The 17,211-nt window shown below is 43.9% G+C and overlaps 1 protein-coding gene across 2 annotated transcripts in view; it reads right to left on the reverse strand.

Moving 5' to 3' along the window:
* The window catches only part of PRKACB (protein kinase cAMP-activated catalytic subunit beta), a 116,780-nt gene that overhangs the window by 57,590 nt on the left and 41,979 nt on the right, over positions 1-17,211 (reverse strand). The gene's annotated exons all lie outside the window — the stretch shown is intronic.

Below are 17,211 nucleotides of genomic sequence, written 5' to 3' on the forward strand. Positions count from 1 at the left end.
GGGTGGGGGGATTGGTTCCACACTGTAACCCTTCTATAACACATACCTGCACTGGACATCTGCCACTTTTTTAAAGTTACTAAGCTGCAACACTTTGACCAAAACTCCCTGCCTACCCTACCAGGTCCTGACCTGCTGTGGGGAAAGCAAAAACAAGAAAAAACTACACCACCCCACCTTGGCCAATCGGGCATTGAGGGAAAAATTCCTTCCTAGCCCCTAAGAAAAAGGTGATTAGTATAATGCCCACAGTAGATCATGAAGAACAAATCCACTCCTACTCTAATTCCATTGGTGGGAGAGCAGGTGCTAACCAGCTCAACTGCAGTGAGAGAAGGCTTCCCCAGAACTGCCAGGGGTATAAATATTTCCCCCTCTCCTGGAAGGGCAGTGGTCAATACCTTCTATTGGACCAACTTCTGTTGGTGAAAGAGACAAACTTTCATGCTTACAGAGAGCTCTTCTTCGGGTCTGTGAAAGGTACTCCAAGCATCACAGCAAAATGCAAGATGGAACAGACAGTTTTAGCATAAGTAGCTCGCACATATTCTAAGGCAGTGGTTTCTCAACCTTTTCAGACTACTCTCTCTCTTTCAGGAAGCTGATTTGTCTGGTGTACTCCACATTTCACCTCACTTAAAAATACTTGCCTACAAAATCAAACCTAAAAAATCTAAAAGTGTCAGCATACTATTACTGAAAAATTGCTCATGTTCTCATTTTTACCATATAATTATAAAATAAATCACAACCCCCAGGTTGAGAAACACTGATATAGAGCAGTATAAACAAGTCATTGTCTGTATGAAATTTTAGTTTATACTGACTTTGCTAGTGCTTTTCATGTACCCTGTTGTAAAACTAGGCAACTATCTAGGTGAGTTGACGTACCTCCTAGAAGACCTCTGTGTACCTAGAACCACTGTTTTAAGGGACCATTCAAGATAGCACATATTCTGGACCACTCTAACTACTTATGCTAGACAATCAGTTCCACCTTGTATTTAGCTGTCCTGCTCCGAGTACCTTTCCCAGGCCTGAAGAGCTCTGTATGGCTTGAAAACTGGTCTCTCTCACCAACAGAAGTTGGTCCAATAAGAGATATTACTCCACCCATCTTGTCCCTCTAATATCCGGGGACTGACACAAATACAACTGCACTGCATACGTCTAGTTCAACTCTATTGAAAGATCTGCCCCTATTTTTCTCCCCGTAAAGCCCTATTTATAGCTTTCAAATGTTTGCAGATATACAAATTCCAGTCCTATGAGTCTATGACACATTCTGGGATTGTACTTTAAATCCATTTGATAATGTCAGACAACTTTTGCACAACACAATCTATGACAGAATGGATACATTTTCAACAAAACAAGATCAAGACAATGTAGCCAAACATGTGGAGGAGAAGCATTTTGGTTTGGTGTTTGGAGGGCTGTTTGCACGGGGGCTTAAAAATTCCATTGGCCCCTGGTAAGTAAGATGAGTTTTTGAGTGACTACCATCAACTTCAAAAACATAACCTTATACATTCCTCAAAGCAGCCAGCAGTCAAGGAAAGGTAGAACAGTAAAGACATCCTGTCCACCAGTGTAGTAACCAAGTGACTCGAGAATTGAGGGGAAGAATAGAAATAGGTGGTATTTGAGGGTTGAAAAGGGAAGTCCTTCTCAGAAAGCTTGATAACAACAAAGGTAAGGTTTATTCCCCGCACTTTTTCCACAGAGTTCACATTCTTCCTTTTCTTCTCTTCTCTCTCCTCCCACTCCTCGATACATCCTGGGAACTGTAATTCCAGGACTCAAAGCTACAGGAACCACCTAGGAACAAACTTACAAATAGTCACAATGTTTGTGAGTAGCTATGTGCACTGACCTAGATACAACAGGTTGGTTTAAAATATTCCAGGAACCTATGGTGCTCCCAGAAAGGATCTAGATCAGCAAGCTAGCAGAAATCCCAGCATCCTTCTCTTTTCTAGTAAGTAGGGGAGAGTGGTTTCTTCCCAGGTCTCCTTTCTGGACACCCCTCTTACAAGCCCATCTTTCATACAACCTTGTGCTAATTATTTTAGTTCTCTGCTCTGCTAAAGTTTCCAAACTCTATTTGTCAATGGAGAGGGCTGATGGAATGTGGCAATGGATGGATGGATTTAAAAGAAAGAGATTGTGTAGCACAAGTTAGAAAAGAGATTACTGTATTTTAAAAGAAAGATTATGGAGTGAAGTCATGAATGGTATGAAGGCATAATAAACCCAAGAATTATGTACTAGGCTACGTTTTTTAAAAGTCACAGAGAAAGTTCAACACCAATGTGTTACATAAATAAATGGCACACAACTAAATCCTTTAAATTATTTGATGGAGAATGAAGGAGGGACAGGGTTTGGGGGAACTTGGTAGCACAGGTATTTTCCATTCTGGGTAGCAGGCACTGGGTTTCAATTCTTCTGTGCATGCAGTGGGTTACTTAGGAGGTGGTGCTCTCCTGAAGGTGGAACATATTTGGCTTTACTTGTACCAGGACTTCAGTTTGCCAATCAACACTTTTGCCTTACAATAATTGAAATTTAACAGGGAGCCTATTGTATAGGGGAGAATGGGGACAGGCTACTTGGCTGGACTACATCTCCCATGATGCACCCCAGAGGGACACATGACTCCACTGATGTGGTCACCTGGAGCCACACTGCATTGTGGGAGATGTAGTCCTCCAAGGAGCCCAGTACACAGAAGACAATGACACGTTTCAGAGTAACAGACATGCTAGTCTGTATTCGCAAAAAGAAAAGGAGTACTTTTCTTTTTCCGATGAAGTGAGCTGTATCTCACGAAAGCTTATGCTCAAATAAATTGGTTAGTGTCTAAGGTGCCACAAGTACTCCTTTTCTTTTTGAGAAGACAATGAGGGGCCTGAATTACAACTCCAGTAAAGCAAGAAAAATGCAACTGAATGTTGACCTGACTCAAAACGAAGCATTTGGGTCAATAAAACAAAGTACTTCAATTTCAGGAATGTCAAAATATTTTGTTTCAATTGACTATGTCAAAAATAATGTTTCAACATTTCCAAATCAAAATTCTTGGAAATTTGCATTTCAGAAAAATATCTTAATTCCAACATTTTGTGTTTTGGAAAAACAAATATTGAAATGTCAAAATTTCCCATGAGACAGAAATTCTGAATTTCAATCAGTGGTAGTTATGAGTGTTTAAGAATATTTTTAACATATTCCAAAATTCCTGGGAAAAAGGTTTATCAATACTAAAAATGAAAACTGTTGGCACTGAGATTTTAAATAGAAATTTCTGCTAGATCTAGGGCAAAAGTTCTTTAGGTCTTTACAAAACTTTCACAATGCTAACAGCTGTAGGAGGAAGTTATCAATGGGTCATTTAGCCTGAAGGAAGTCAGAAACTATTTGCACCTTTCTTGATCCTATACCCAACTCCCTATAAACATTGTCCAGTAGATGACTCAACGGATCTCCTTGCATATATGTGGGCTTGGAAGGATTAGATTTTTGATAGTAGACCTTGATTTCGTTGTGCACTCACAAATCAACAAAACAAAATTTTTATTGATAATAATCAAAATGTACAAACAGGCGAAGTAAGAAAAATGCTAACCTAAGAGTTTGCTTTAACAATATTTACTTTGTATATTTTGACATGTGATGTTGACAATGTGTATTTTAAACAGTTATAAAGCTTTAAAATTTATTGAATCTCAATGTCTGTGGTTAAATAAATTAGTGTGGACCCCCCCCACATAATTTATGTGGTTTCAGAGTAACAGCCGTATGCATCCGATGAAGTGAGCTGTAGCTCACGAAAGCTCATGCTCAAATAAATTGGTTAGTCTCTAAGGTGCCACAAGTACTCCTTTTCTTTTTGATAATTTATGTGATAAATCATTTATGTGATGAACTTTTGAAAACTCATGAATCTTGCCAAATTTAGCAAATCTCCCATTGACTGGTAAAACATTTTATTGCTTGAAAGATGTCATCAACACTTACTACCACCAAATTATATAATAATGGGAAATTATAAAAAGGGGAAAATTGTTTAACATATCTGAATTACAAAATGCTGTGGGGTCCCTTTATAAGCAGCATTAACACAATTACAACTTGTTAATCAAAGCATAGACAGTATTATATGCCCTAATTTTATATGCCCTAAAATATTTTGAATACTGTATAATAATAAGAATACTAAAGTATGTGCGAGATAAAGACACGAGTAAATATATATTATGTAATAATCCCTTCCCAGTTGTGTTTGAAAGCCCCAAGGAAGTCATATAAAGCCAAAATAGTTACATTATTGTTTTATAACTGAGAATAACAATTCTTCTTAGAAAATTCGAGTGTTAGTAGCAAGTATCTGAACAAGTGAAACCTTGCTTATGCTCTGCAAGTTGTCAATTTACAAAAGAGACTAGAGAGAGTTGGGGGGATAGGTAGGCTACTTTTTGGAGAGGCAGATACTGCTTCTCTACAAAGAGTGCTTCATTTTTGAGAGAGTGGAGTTTGTTTTTTTGTATTCAAAATGGACAGTATTTGCTAACACTCTACATATTTTAATTGTTTTCCATCTTAAATGCATGAAAATAATGCCCAAAGTTGGCACGCTGCTTTTGGCATACTGTAAAAGTATAAGTAATTAAACATGGTAATAAAACCAAATCCTAGCCAAAGATTATCTATACATAATATTTTCCCCTTCTTAGACCCAACATGCCAAATTTCAACTCCAATCAAGATTTATAATCAAACTGTTAATCTGTTAAAGTAGCTTTTTAAAAACAGATGGTTTAATACAAAAATAAAAATACTACAGTAACGAGTGGCACAGAAATACCTACAAGTAAAATATATACAGCAAAATAAATAATCCCACTATTTAATAATGCCTGAGATTAAATCCGTGCAGTTTTAAATCAAAAAGTGTATCTTTTCCACAAAGATTTTAACCCTTGTTAGAAAGTTCCACTGTGATGAGTAATATAAAGTTGGGCCTGCAGTACTTCTATAAATAGTAATGCTCAGAGGAAGTTGTTGCTATGGAAATGGTGATCATATTTCTATTTTAATTCGGAAGATCTCTACTGGCATCTACTGCAAGGAAGTTTAACTACAGCAGTCAGTAACAAAAAATGCTTACTTAGGAAATCCATCTATGCTAAAGCATGTAGGCTGTCATGTTCCAGTAGCATTAAACATTTCAGTTTTACATGGTGGCTACAAAAGGAATGAGTAAGATAATTCTGAATAGGTAAGAATATGCAGAAGCAAAAAAAGGTAAAACTTGAACTGTACAATGTTCAGCATGTGATAATAAAGAGCAAGCTAATAGTTATTTGCATTATTTTCCCTTTCAGTTTAGCTCTTGAGAATTTGCTAAATTAATAATCCAAGACAATTAGGCTCTTCATTTGTCCACAGAACATTACAACCTGAACAGCGGGAGTATAAATTTCCCCATCCACAGCTCTACTAATGGGCTTCACTTCATTGTTTTGAAGTAAATAGCCTTTAAGACAGAGGTTCTCTACCTAGGAATCATGATCCCAAGTTTAGTTACATGTGGGTAGTTGGGTTGCAGGCAAAATCCCCCATTAAAAAGAAAAACTAACCTGTTTGTCAGAAGATGGCCACTAGCATCCAATGAGAAAGTCACCACCTCTTAAAGCGGCCACCTCAGCTCTAACATGACTCCCCTAACCCTGCCTGGCTCCTGTTGCAGTATCGCTGACAACTGCTCTCCACCTTACTTAAGCGATACATTCCTCACACTTCAGTAGGATGGTGGAGAAAAAAAAATCTACAATTGAAAGAGTCAACTCTGGCAAGAGAAGGAAGCTAGGGTGTCCTTCCCATTTCCTCCTCTCCAAAAATCCCAGCACCAATGAACTCTGACCCCACCTACAACACCTCTGATTTAGTAACCCCCACATCAAGTACTTCCTCAAACCCTAACCCAGCACCTATTGCCTCCAGCATACCGCAACCCAGTACCCACTTAGTAGCTCAAACCCAGCACTCCTTTTCCAGCACCATCCAATATCTAACCTACAGCATTGTCTCTTGCAGTAACTCCAGATGACTGTGGATGCAACCACAAAGTATTGTGGAATTGGGTTTTAGGAGAAACAAGAGTTGGTTTTGGGTTGACAGGTAGAGAAAAGTTGAGAAACCTGTTGTAGGCATCAGTTCCATCTCCACGGCAAATTCAGTCACCCGCCACTCTACTGAGATCGTCGATAATTCTATTTTGTATGAAATGAGGTACGGACACATGCCTTTTAGAAAATGAACTAATACCATCAACTCATTTAATTTTTGGTCTCTATAAGTGTTGTCAACTTCTGCCATTTTTTGTCTGATATTGGTGTTCTTAAAGCCCCTGCTACTGGAGTCAAGTAATTACATGAGAATCCAACATTCATTTTAAGATACATTTAAATTTCTAGCCTTCAAGCGGTGAAACCTTGAAAATGTGAACCCTAGACTCAAGACCCAGAAAGTAAATAAGTACTCCAAATTTATTATTTTTTATTATTAATTTTAAACTGCTATAGTAGTGTACAATCAACCTAATAATAAGACTAAAAGTACTACCATTATATCATTTCTTAGTTTGCAGTCAGCTATGTGAAGATAGTATGTGATCTCTGAGGATAGGATCCTCTTCTTTGTAACTGGCTGACTTGTAAGCAGTGATTCGGGGGAAGTTAAGGGTGTTCAGGCATTCTTCAATTGTGCGTTTTCAGGATAACTTATTTTAAGAAGTTTCCATGATCAAGGTTTTTTCACCCCAAAAGAAACGCAGATATCTAGGACCTTAACTCAAGCTTAAGAATTGTTTTTTGCTTGAGAATTTCTCTCTTCTTTGTAGTCAAAATCAGAGTTTAAGGGCAGAAGTGACCACCAGAATCATCTTGTCTGACTTCCTGTATATCACAGGTCATCAGCATCACCCAGCACCCACATACTAAACCAAACAATGGAAATAAGACCAAAGTAAAAGAGACCCACAGGAGACGAGATTATTATGTACCACAAGCAGAAAATAGGAGGAACTGAGGTGCACCACTTCTTGAGGCCCCTGCAATGGCAGGGAAATGATTAAATAAGATATATCCAGATAATCCTGGCAAGTGACCTGCACCCACATGCTAAAGAGAAAAGTGATAAAACCCTAAGCACTCTGCCCATCTGACCTAGGAGAAAATTCCTTCCTTTCCACACATATGGCAAATCAATTAGACCCTGAGCATATGAGCATGAAGCAGCCAGCCAAGCTCCTGAAAGAGATAATGCTCAGTACCAAACCAGAGCCCTGGTCCACCCGACCCAGTGTCCCATCTTCAGTCCTGGCCATCCCTGATGTTTCAGAGGAAGGAGATAAAAAGCCTCTATGAGATACCCAGAATACAATCTAGACTAGTGAGCAGCTATGTCACTCCTGCCCTCTAACCTGTGGTGCCCTTTATACTGCTGTTGCCTCCACTCCTAGACTGCTCACAATCAGCCTCTACCATGGACGTTACTCCCAGCTATGTCTGTGTGCACTTTCAGCCTACCAGTCACACCCTGGCTTTTACCAACAAGAATTAAACTGAGTGACCCCAGTTCCAGATTTTTCCCCAGAAATGTAGGTCTTGTATTGCCCAGCCCTCTCCTGGGCAATACAAACTCATATATAGACCGCCTTTTTATTAATAGACATGATATGCACAAATCCTGTTATCCCAGATGGAGTTTCCCAAACACTTCAATTCAAACACACTGATTTAGATAAAACAATAAAACAAGTTTATTAACTACAAAGAGAGAGGTTTTAAGTGAATACAAGTAACAAGGCATAAAAGTCAGAAATGGTTACAAGAAAAATAAAGATAAAACACAACTAATGCCTAACAAACTGTTTTAAATTCAAAGCAAAGTTTTCCCTCACCACATGTTCTCAAGAGTTTTACTGGCCAAACTTCTTCAGTGTAATGGCTGCTTCCTTTGTTCCTTTTGATGCAGTGAATCAATGGAGAGAAAGAGAGAGAGAGGAGGAGGAAGGAAGGGGTGGTCTTGGGGTGTCTCCCCTTTCTGTTTATATAGGGTGACCATATTTCTCTATGCTGAATACGGGACACCTGGTAAAATTACTTGTATTCAAGTGAGTTCAGTGACAATCAATCATAACTATGCAGTATAAACATTCAAATTAACATCAAGTTGACAGAGCCCCCGTTAAAAAGAAATACTGAGCAAGTTGGATTCTGTTTATTTACCTTCTTATCGTTAAGGCTTTAGGGTTCACACAGGGAGAGGTGATACACACACTCCTATACACCCTTCTCACATGGGGATGGGGTGTGACCAACTGAGCCTCCCCGCCCTGCCCAGTGCTCTCCACCCTGTGCCAGTGCTGTGCAGAGGTTTGGCACACGCAGGGTTCTGCTCCTCCTGGCCAGTCCCCCAGGCCAGAGGGTCTTGGGCTTTCCCGGGGCACTGGCCCAGCCAGTGGCAGCGGGGGAAGGAAGGAGCCTGCTAGCCAGGCTGCTGGTGAGCTGAGAGCTCGGACCAGGGGCTGGTTCTCTGCACAGCACTGGGAGCGGGATGCGCCCTGCCGGGGGGATATGAACAAGCAGCGGGGCTGGGGAGGTGAAGGAGCAAAGCAGGGAGAGGACAGCGAGAGGGGGAGCACATAAAGGGCCAATGGGTGGGCAACAGAGGCAACACTTAACCGGATGTTGCCTGGCACCTGCCCACACTCACCAGCCACTGCAGCTCACAGCACACAGCCAGTGCCAGCCGGAAATGGGACAGGGGTGTGGGGCCCTGCTGGCCAAAAGCCAGCACCCAGCAGCTGTGCTGACGGACCAGCAGGGGGAGCAGCGTGGCCCCGCGTGCTGCAGCTTTGCTCCATCACCAGCCTTGCACACGCACCCCCATTGTTGGCCACTGGACTCCCCACTCTCCCATTCGCCGCTAGTGGGCGGGCACCTGGTGAGTAGGGATCTGGCCAACAGCAGGAACCACCAGCACTGATGGGGTGGGGAAGACAGAAAATATGGGACAATTTGCCCGTTTTTAAGAAAAAGTCAGAACACTTGCAGGACAGCTTAAATACAGGACTGTCCCTTTAAAAATGGGATGTCTAGTCACCTTATGTTTATAGTCCTCTACCTCCTTTGAGAAGCAACTCCCAAAGTCCATTTGGATAGGAACACCATGCTGTTTCTTTGCTAAAATGTAGATTTTTCGCCCAGGCCCCTTCCCCATTTCCTGCCAAAGAACAATCACTTAGCAGGTAATGGCCCATTGACCTTGTTTAGGCATTAGTGTGCCCTTTGTCTCTGAGGAACTGGTTAGGCCACTCCCAAGACTTGGAACATGTTGTAAGATTTTACTGTACATGTATTACTAAAACATTACATACAGTGTTGCTACATGTTTTACCAGGACAATAGTGATCAGCAAATTATGAGTTTTCAAATGATACCTCACAGGTATACTTTGTACAAAAATTATTACAATAGTGTGCAAGGGGTGAATACAGGGGTACAGTCTGTTACAGCCTTCAAAAGTACATCAGGGAGGGGGAATCCCTTCCTGACCCCTGCTAGTGGCCAGCTGACACTATGACGCATGAGCTTTAGGGACATAAGATATAAACCGGAAGCAAGCCCCAGCACTGTTGACCAATGTCGTTATACAACTGCACTCATAAATTTTTCTGGCTTTTTCTCAAAAATAATTAAGCCATTTGCCCCCATAACTCCTATTAGGCATCTGTTCCTGAACCTTTCCCTCTAACAGTTAGAGACATTCTTCTAATTTCCAGCCTGAATTTGTTTATGGCCAACTAACACCCATTTATTCTTGTGCCAACATTGTCCTTTAGCTTAAATAGCTCTTCACCCTCGCTGGCATTTACCCCTTCCTCCCATCCCTTCACCTCCAAGTGTATTTACCGTGAGCAATCATAACCCTTATCAGCCTTCTTTTTGTGACAGCCAAGCTTTTCCAGGCTCCTCTTATAAGATAGGCCCTCCATTCCCCAATCATCCTAGTAGCTCTTCTCTGCCCCCGTTCCAGTTTAAATTAATTTCTCTTAAACATGGATGACGAGAAATGTACAGAGTATTCCAAATGAGGTCTTACCAATGCGTTGTACAATGCCCCAAAACTTTCCAGAGAAGTTCTACCCCATAAGAAGACCATGCCTATGAAACTTCAGATGGATCACTTCAGTTTGGATGAAGTTAGGAGGATTAAAATAAATGTTATTATAGGAAGATAACTTAAATTTAACTACTTAAACTTGTATATCCACATTGTAAAAAAAAAAAAAATTCTCAGAGCCATCAAAGAGATAGCAGAATACCTCCATAATAATTGTTTAAATACTTGGGATCGTTAAGGAAAAGTTAGCACATGTGACTCCATTTTGGTTTGGGGCCCACCATTGTCTATAAGCAAGCACATCATACACCAGGAGGAGTGATCCTTATATACTGAATCCCTGTGAAAATTTTCCTCCTTGTTTCTAGCCTGCCTTGACTTCCAGTATCTGTTTTTTGTCAGCCTCTAACTCCCTATCTCTTGGCCTTTGATGTGAGGTCTCCCATCCTGATAATAAAAGTTACTGATGCATGGCTTTAGGACCATGCTGTGTAATTAACATACTGGTCTAGCACGAGGAATGCACCAAGCAGGGATAGGTGGTAGATAAGAAAAGGGTTTGTTTATTGGTTAAGGTTTCCGATGCACGAGCAACATGCTTTGCTAAAAAGTATATAACCTTTGTATAATCTGTATTCAGGGTCCCCTCCTGGCTAGCAGGGGGGCACCACGCTCGAGCGTAATAAACTTAGTGTCTTTTGGGAACTCTGCAGTTGTGGACTTTGTTTATGTGCCTCAGCCTAGATTCGAACTGTGCGTGACTTATCAGGTATAATTCGCAGCATTGGTGTGCGTGTCTTACCAGGTGTAATTCGTAACATTTGTGTGCGAGTCCTATCAAGTATAATTCGCAGCAGTTGTGTGCGTGTCCTCTCAGGTGTAATTCGTAACAGTTTTGGTGACCACGAAGGGACTCTAGGCTCGCCCTAACAAGCGAGACTACACTCCTCCTCTCGGACAGCTCCAGCCGGCACAGGGTGAGTTCACCTTTGAGAACTCTGAGGGGGGCGGGGGCTGTGAACCATCGTTTAGGCGATAAGGTGGCACATTTGGTGTCCTTTTGGTAGCCCATTATGGGTTCTGGGCAGAGTGTAAGTAAGGGGACCCCTTTGGCTGAAATTCTCGAGAATTGGGGGAATATTTCTGGTACCATGGGTTAGGTAGGAAGAAAGCTATTATTTTATGTAAGGTTGAGTGGCCAGCACTAACAACTCAAACATCTATTGAATGGCCACCAGATGTGTCCTTTGCTGGAGATACATTAACAGCGCTTAGGAGGAGGCTGGAGGACAAAGCTCCAGCCCAGATGGATTATTGGTATGTATGGGACAACTGGGCTTATGCGCGTGCGAAAGGATGTCCTCTTTCCTCCTCCTTTTCCTATCTATCTCAGGGGTTTTCAGCCCTGCTCTGTGCTATGCCTGTTTCTTCTCCTCCCCGGCCTGCTTCTGCCCCTCCCCCGGCTTACCCTCGGCTTTCTGACTTATGCCTATCACCTCCTTGCTCGCCACCCTCCTGCCCGTACGGGTCCACCACTGACCCGCCGGTTACTCTGCAAGCTCCCCTCATTCAGCAACCCCTTGTTACTTATGGTACGGACGGGAGTGAACGGCTAACCTTCCCCTATGTTCAACGCCCCTTTGGCCCAGGCGATTTAGTAACATGGCAACAGTAGATGCCTCGCCTGCGTGACGATCCAAAGAAGGTTCTGCAAACCAATCGGTCTGTATTTACCGCATTTAATCCTACATGGGGAGATGTCCAGGTAATCCTAGACACACTTTTTACCCCGATGAGAAATATTCCATTCTGGATGCTAATAGGCGCTGGGCAGGGGAGAATAGTACCCGGGCTTCTTGGCCCCTGACTGATCCCAATTGGAATCCTAATGTGCCTACTCAAATGGGCCTTTTAAAGGCGGGTAGAAACGGCCTTTTAGAAGCTATACACAAAGCTGGTAGTAAAACGGCTAACTGGTCTAAAATCCGCGAATGTCAGCAAGAGCTTACTGAGCACCCCTCCGCCTTTTTGGCCCGGTTGTCCAAACAAGTTTGTGTATATGGGGGCGGTATAAACCCTGAAACGGAGGAAAACCGTCCTATGATGGTCTCCTTTTATGTCGATCAGGCAGCATCAGATATAAAAAAAAAATTTTCTAAGCATGTGCCTGGTTGGCCAGGAAAACCCCTCCAGGAAGTAGTCTGCCTGGCCACCTTTGTGTTTAATGGCAGGGACGAGGAGAAAGCACGGAAAAAACGTAAACAGAAGAAGGAGGAAGTAAGTATGTTAGCTGCTGCCTTGCAGGTTCCTTCGGGAAACCAGCATTGGCAAGGGCGCGGAGAGATGAGGGGAAGAGGGCATGAACGGGGGACAGGAGGAGGGGGAGGTTCGGGTAAAGTAAGGGACGGAAATTGTAATTATTGTAAGCAACCAGGGCACTGGAAAAGGGAGTGTCCCCTGCTTCCCCGAGGGGCTCCTTGGAAGAGCCAGGTAGAGGCTAATCCTTTTCCCCCTAACGCCCCCCAGAACCTTGTTAACCCCCAGTGACTAAAGGCGGAGGTTTTGGGGACTTTGGGAGAGTTGGAATGGGACTTGGGGTTACAGTCGCAAATTTATTTGAAAGTTGGGGAACAGCTTGTGCCTTTTCTAGTAGATACTGGGGCCACCCTCTCCACTTTAACTTTTGTTCCGGGCTCTCTGTCCGATACCAAGGTTTGGGTGCAGGGTATAGAAGGCAATCCCTGCCCGGTTCCTTTATCCTACCCTGTCCCTATCGAGCTTGGTTCTTTAAAGCTATCACATAAGTTTGTTGTAATGCCGGAGGGCCCCGTGAACCTCCTCGGGTGGGATGTGCTGGGCAAATTGGGGGCACACATATATTGCGTCCCCGAGGGGCTCCGCATGTCCATTCTGGACTCGGCGGTTGCTTCTCTTATGGCATCGGTTACCCCTATTCCTGGTGTGCCCTCTGAATTGTCCAGTGTTCCCCACATTTTGTGGAGCACAAATCCTACTGATGTGGGTCTTCTTAAATCAGCCATTCCAGTGAGTCTGGAAACAAGGGGCGGACCGCCTCCATCCGTAAAACAATACCCCTTGCCGAGGGAGGCGGAAGAAGGCATCTCACTTCTTATTGATAGCTATTTGACTCAGGGGGTTTTACTCCCCTGCAGTTCGCCCTGTAATACTCCCATTCTTCCAGTAAGGAAGCCTAAACCGGGACCAGACAGGCGTCCAGTCTATCGATTTGTTCAGGATCTACGGGCTATAAATAGTTATGTTATAGCCCCCCATCCAGTTGTCCCTGATCCGAGCACCATTCTAACACTGATTCCTCAGTCAGCCACTTGCTTTACTGTCATAGATTTGTGTGCAGCATTTTTCAGTATCCCTTTGCATCCTGATTCTCAATATTTATTCGCATTTACCTGGAAGGGTCAGCAGCTAACATGGATGCGTCTTCCCCAGGGGTTCTCAGGATCCCCCACTATTTTTTCCCGGATTCTCACCGAGGATTTAAAAGACATTGTTTTGCCTAGTTTGTCTGTCCTGGTTCAGTATGTGGATGATTTGTTAATTGCCGCCTCAGATCATAATGCATGTTTAATTGACTCTGTTGTTCTGCAATAGCTAATAAGGGTCATCGTGCATCTCCATCTAAGTTGCAGCTGTGCCTAGATCACGTAATTTATTTGAGCTTTGTAATTAGGCCTAGTGAGCGCTTACTCTCCCCGACAGGGTGCGGGCAATCCAGGATTACCCGCGTCCAACTACCAAAAAGCAGTTACGGGCTTTCCTGGGGGCTGCGGGGTTCTGCCGACCCTGGGTCGTGGCTTTCGGGGAATTGGTGAAACTGTTAGTTCGAGCTACTACAACACTGACCCTCGATCCTGTCTCCTGGACCCCGGAAATGGAAGACGCTTTTAAATCCATCAAAAAGGCTCTGATCTCTGTGCCCGCCTTGGGATTCCCGGATTACAGTAAACCATTTTCTCTTTTCACTCACGAACAGCAAGGGGTGGCTAGCGGCGTCCTTTTGCAATACCTGGGGGATCGCCCATGCCGCGTAGCCTATTACTCAGTACAACTGAACCCTGTTATTCAGGGCTCTGTCTCCTGTGTACGGTCTGTTCCTGCTGCTGCTGTCATGGTTGAACGGTCACGACCTATTGTTTTGGGGCACCCTCTGACTGTCTGGGTCCCTCATGAGGTTAAAATTCTCTTAAAACAGCATTCTACACAGGCATTGTCTCCACAGCGGGCTCAAAAATATGAACTAATCCTGTTGGCCGCTGACAATGTTACTTTACGCCGCTGTAATGTCCTCAATCCACCCACAATGCTACCCCTCCCGGAAGACGGTACCCCTCACCATGTATGCATGGATGTCGTCGCGCAGGATGGTAAGCCCCGCCCGGATTTAGCGGACTCCCCTTTAGTTGAGCCCGATTTACTTCTTTTCACAGATGGATCCTCATACTATTTAGATGGCCACCGGGTCTCGGGCTATTCGGTTACCTCTCAGGCAGACGTTATCGAGGCTGCCCCCCTACCACCTTCCTTCAGCGCCCGGGGTGCATAGTTAAACGCGCTTACCAGGGCTTGTTTATTGTCTTCAGGAAAAACTGTTACCATCTATATGGACTCTAAGTATGCTTTTGGTGTTTGTCATGCTACAGGCCAGCTCTGGAAGCAACGAAGATTTTTAACCTCCTCAGGCACAAAAATCGCTAATGGCCCTCTAATCTCTGCCCTTTTAGAAGCTATTCAGGCCCTTCGCCAGATGGCGGTGGTTCATTGTTATGCGCACAGGCAGTCTAACAGTTTTGTATCTCAGGGCAATGCATTAGCTGATTCAGCCACAAAGGCTGCAGCTCTACAGCCCCTTCTGATTTCGGCTTCCCTCCCCCTGGATGTGTCCTTCCCACCTGCTGACTGGACACTGCTGTATGCTGAAGTATCCTTGGAGGAGCTGCACGACTGGAAACGCTGGAAGGAATCTGAGGGCCCCGATAAGGTTTGGCGAATCGGGAACAAACCTATTCTCCCCCGCCGTTATCTACTCCCAGCTGCTCATTATTTTCATTCCCTGGGTCACGCTAGTATTCAGGGCACGGTGGCTGCCATACTAAAGTTTTGGGCAGCACCGCATGTTTATCCCACGGTAAAGCGGGTTCTTGGCTCCTGCCCTACTTGCCTGGCCTTCTCTGCTAAGACTCGGCTAGATGCCAACTCAAAGGTGGGGAGACCCTGGGCAAACTTCCCGTTTCAGCGCTTGCAGATGAACTACGCAGAAATGCCTAAATGCTCAGGGTTTCACCACCTCCTTGTTATAGTGGACCAACTTTCCGGATGGCCTGAAGCAATACCAACCAGAAAGGCAAATGCAAGATCTGTGGTCAAGTTCTTAATGAAAGACATTGTACCCAGGTTTGGTGTCCCTGAAGTTAATGATTCAGATCAGGGCTCACACTTTACCGCAAAAATTTACTGCAAAAAAAAAAAAAAAAAAAAAAACTGTACCGGTGCTTGGGGATTATCCGACAATTACACACCCCGTACCACCCCCAGTCTGCAGGTCAAGTGGAACGCATGAACCGAACAATAAAGACAATGGTAACAAAGTTTTGTAAGGAGACTAGACTTAAGTGGCCAGAGGCCTTGCCTATAGTTTTATGTCATATAAGACGAACGCCACGCATGCCCTTAGGCCTGTCCCCATTTGAGGTGCTGTTTGGGAGACAAGCTTTAGTCCCGGGAACTTATGTTCCTGTACATGCTAGCCTCTTAGATGGAGATAAAACTTTGGCCAGATATGTTGCTAGACTGCAAAAGGAGCTGACTGACAACCAGTCTGAAGCTCAGTTGTTTCAAACCGCACCCTTAGGGTTACAGGTTCATTCCTTTAAACCAGGGGATTGGGTAATGGTAAAAAAAATCCCCCGCACCGACCCCCTGGAACCCCGGTGGGAGGGGCCGTGCCAGGTTCTGTTATGTACTTATTCTGCTTTAAAAGTTGCAGGTAAAAGTTCCTGGATTCACCATAGCTACGTCAAGTTGGCGACGGAACCCCCACCTGACCCTGGCGAGCCAGCAGACGAGCCACTTCACGAATGAACACTACAACCAACCCATGGACTGAGCTTTCCAGTTACTGGGACCTTCACAGCCCACCAGGACTTTTTGTGTTCCTGTTTATTAGACTTACATTGGGGGTAGTGTTTTTTGTACAGTACAGGGAAGGATGTCGACATTGGTATGGTTTGCCTGGGGGGTCCTCTCCCTATTCCCAAGTCCAGTACAAGGATGGGAGGGCAATAGCTTCTTGAATTTCAACCCGCGCTATCAAACAGGGTGTAAATCGAACGCAGTGTTGAATTTGTATTCATACCCCCACATATTTAGGTCGGGGGTCCCGTTGGTAGGGGTACTTATCCCCCTTAATCGAACACTCCAAACTAAGCTATGGGCAAACACTACATTTAACTGGAATGTTACAATCCAAATATAGTCTATTGATATGGTGGCCCAGAGTAATTATGCTTTATGTGTGTCTCGACGTAAGGGAATAAAAAATACAGTTTTTGTAGGGAATTTTGTGGAGTGCAAGGAAGCCACCCAAATCAGCTCTGGTGCAGGAGGCCCCTCTACCTACTCCAGGACCCCGTGGCCAGTCCCCAAGGGGTCTGGCTGGTATTGGTTATGCATCACACAGCCTATAAGGTTCTCTCAGCAGAATAGTGTGGTATATGTACCTTAGGGGCTATAGTACCCGCCGAGACAGTACACCAGAACCTGACCCGGGAAGAGATCTGCAATCTAGTATGGAAGAACCGATGAAGTATTCCTTTAAACCCCCTTTCTCAACGGCCCAAAGGCTTTCACTCCTTTGTGCGCTGGTTTCTGCCACGGTTGGGAGTAAGCGAGCTGGAAAAAGCTATAGTTAACAACCGCATTTGCTCCAACCTCTCAGACAGATCTCTATCAAGATCTCTATCAAGCATTCTTACAACTACA

This window comes from Lepidochelys kempii, chromosome 8, assembly GCF_965140265.1.
Source record: "Lepidochelys kempii isolate rLepKem1 chromosome 8, rLepKem1.hap2, whole genome shotgun sequence".
NCBI classification, from domain to species: domain Eukaryota; kingdom Metazoa; phylum Chordata; order Testudines; family Cheloniidae; genus Lepidochelys; species Lepidochelys kempii.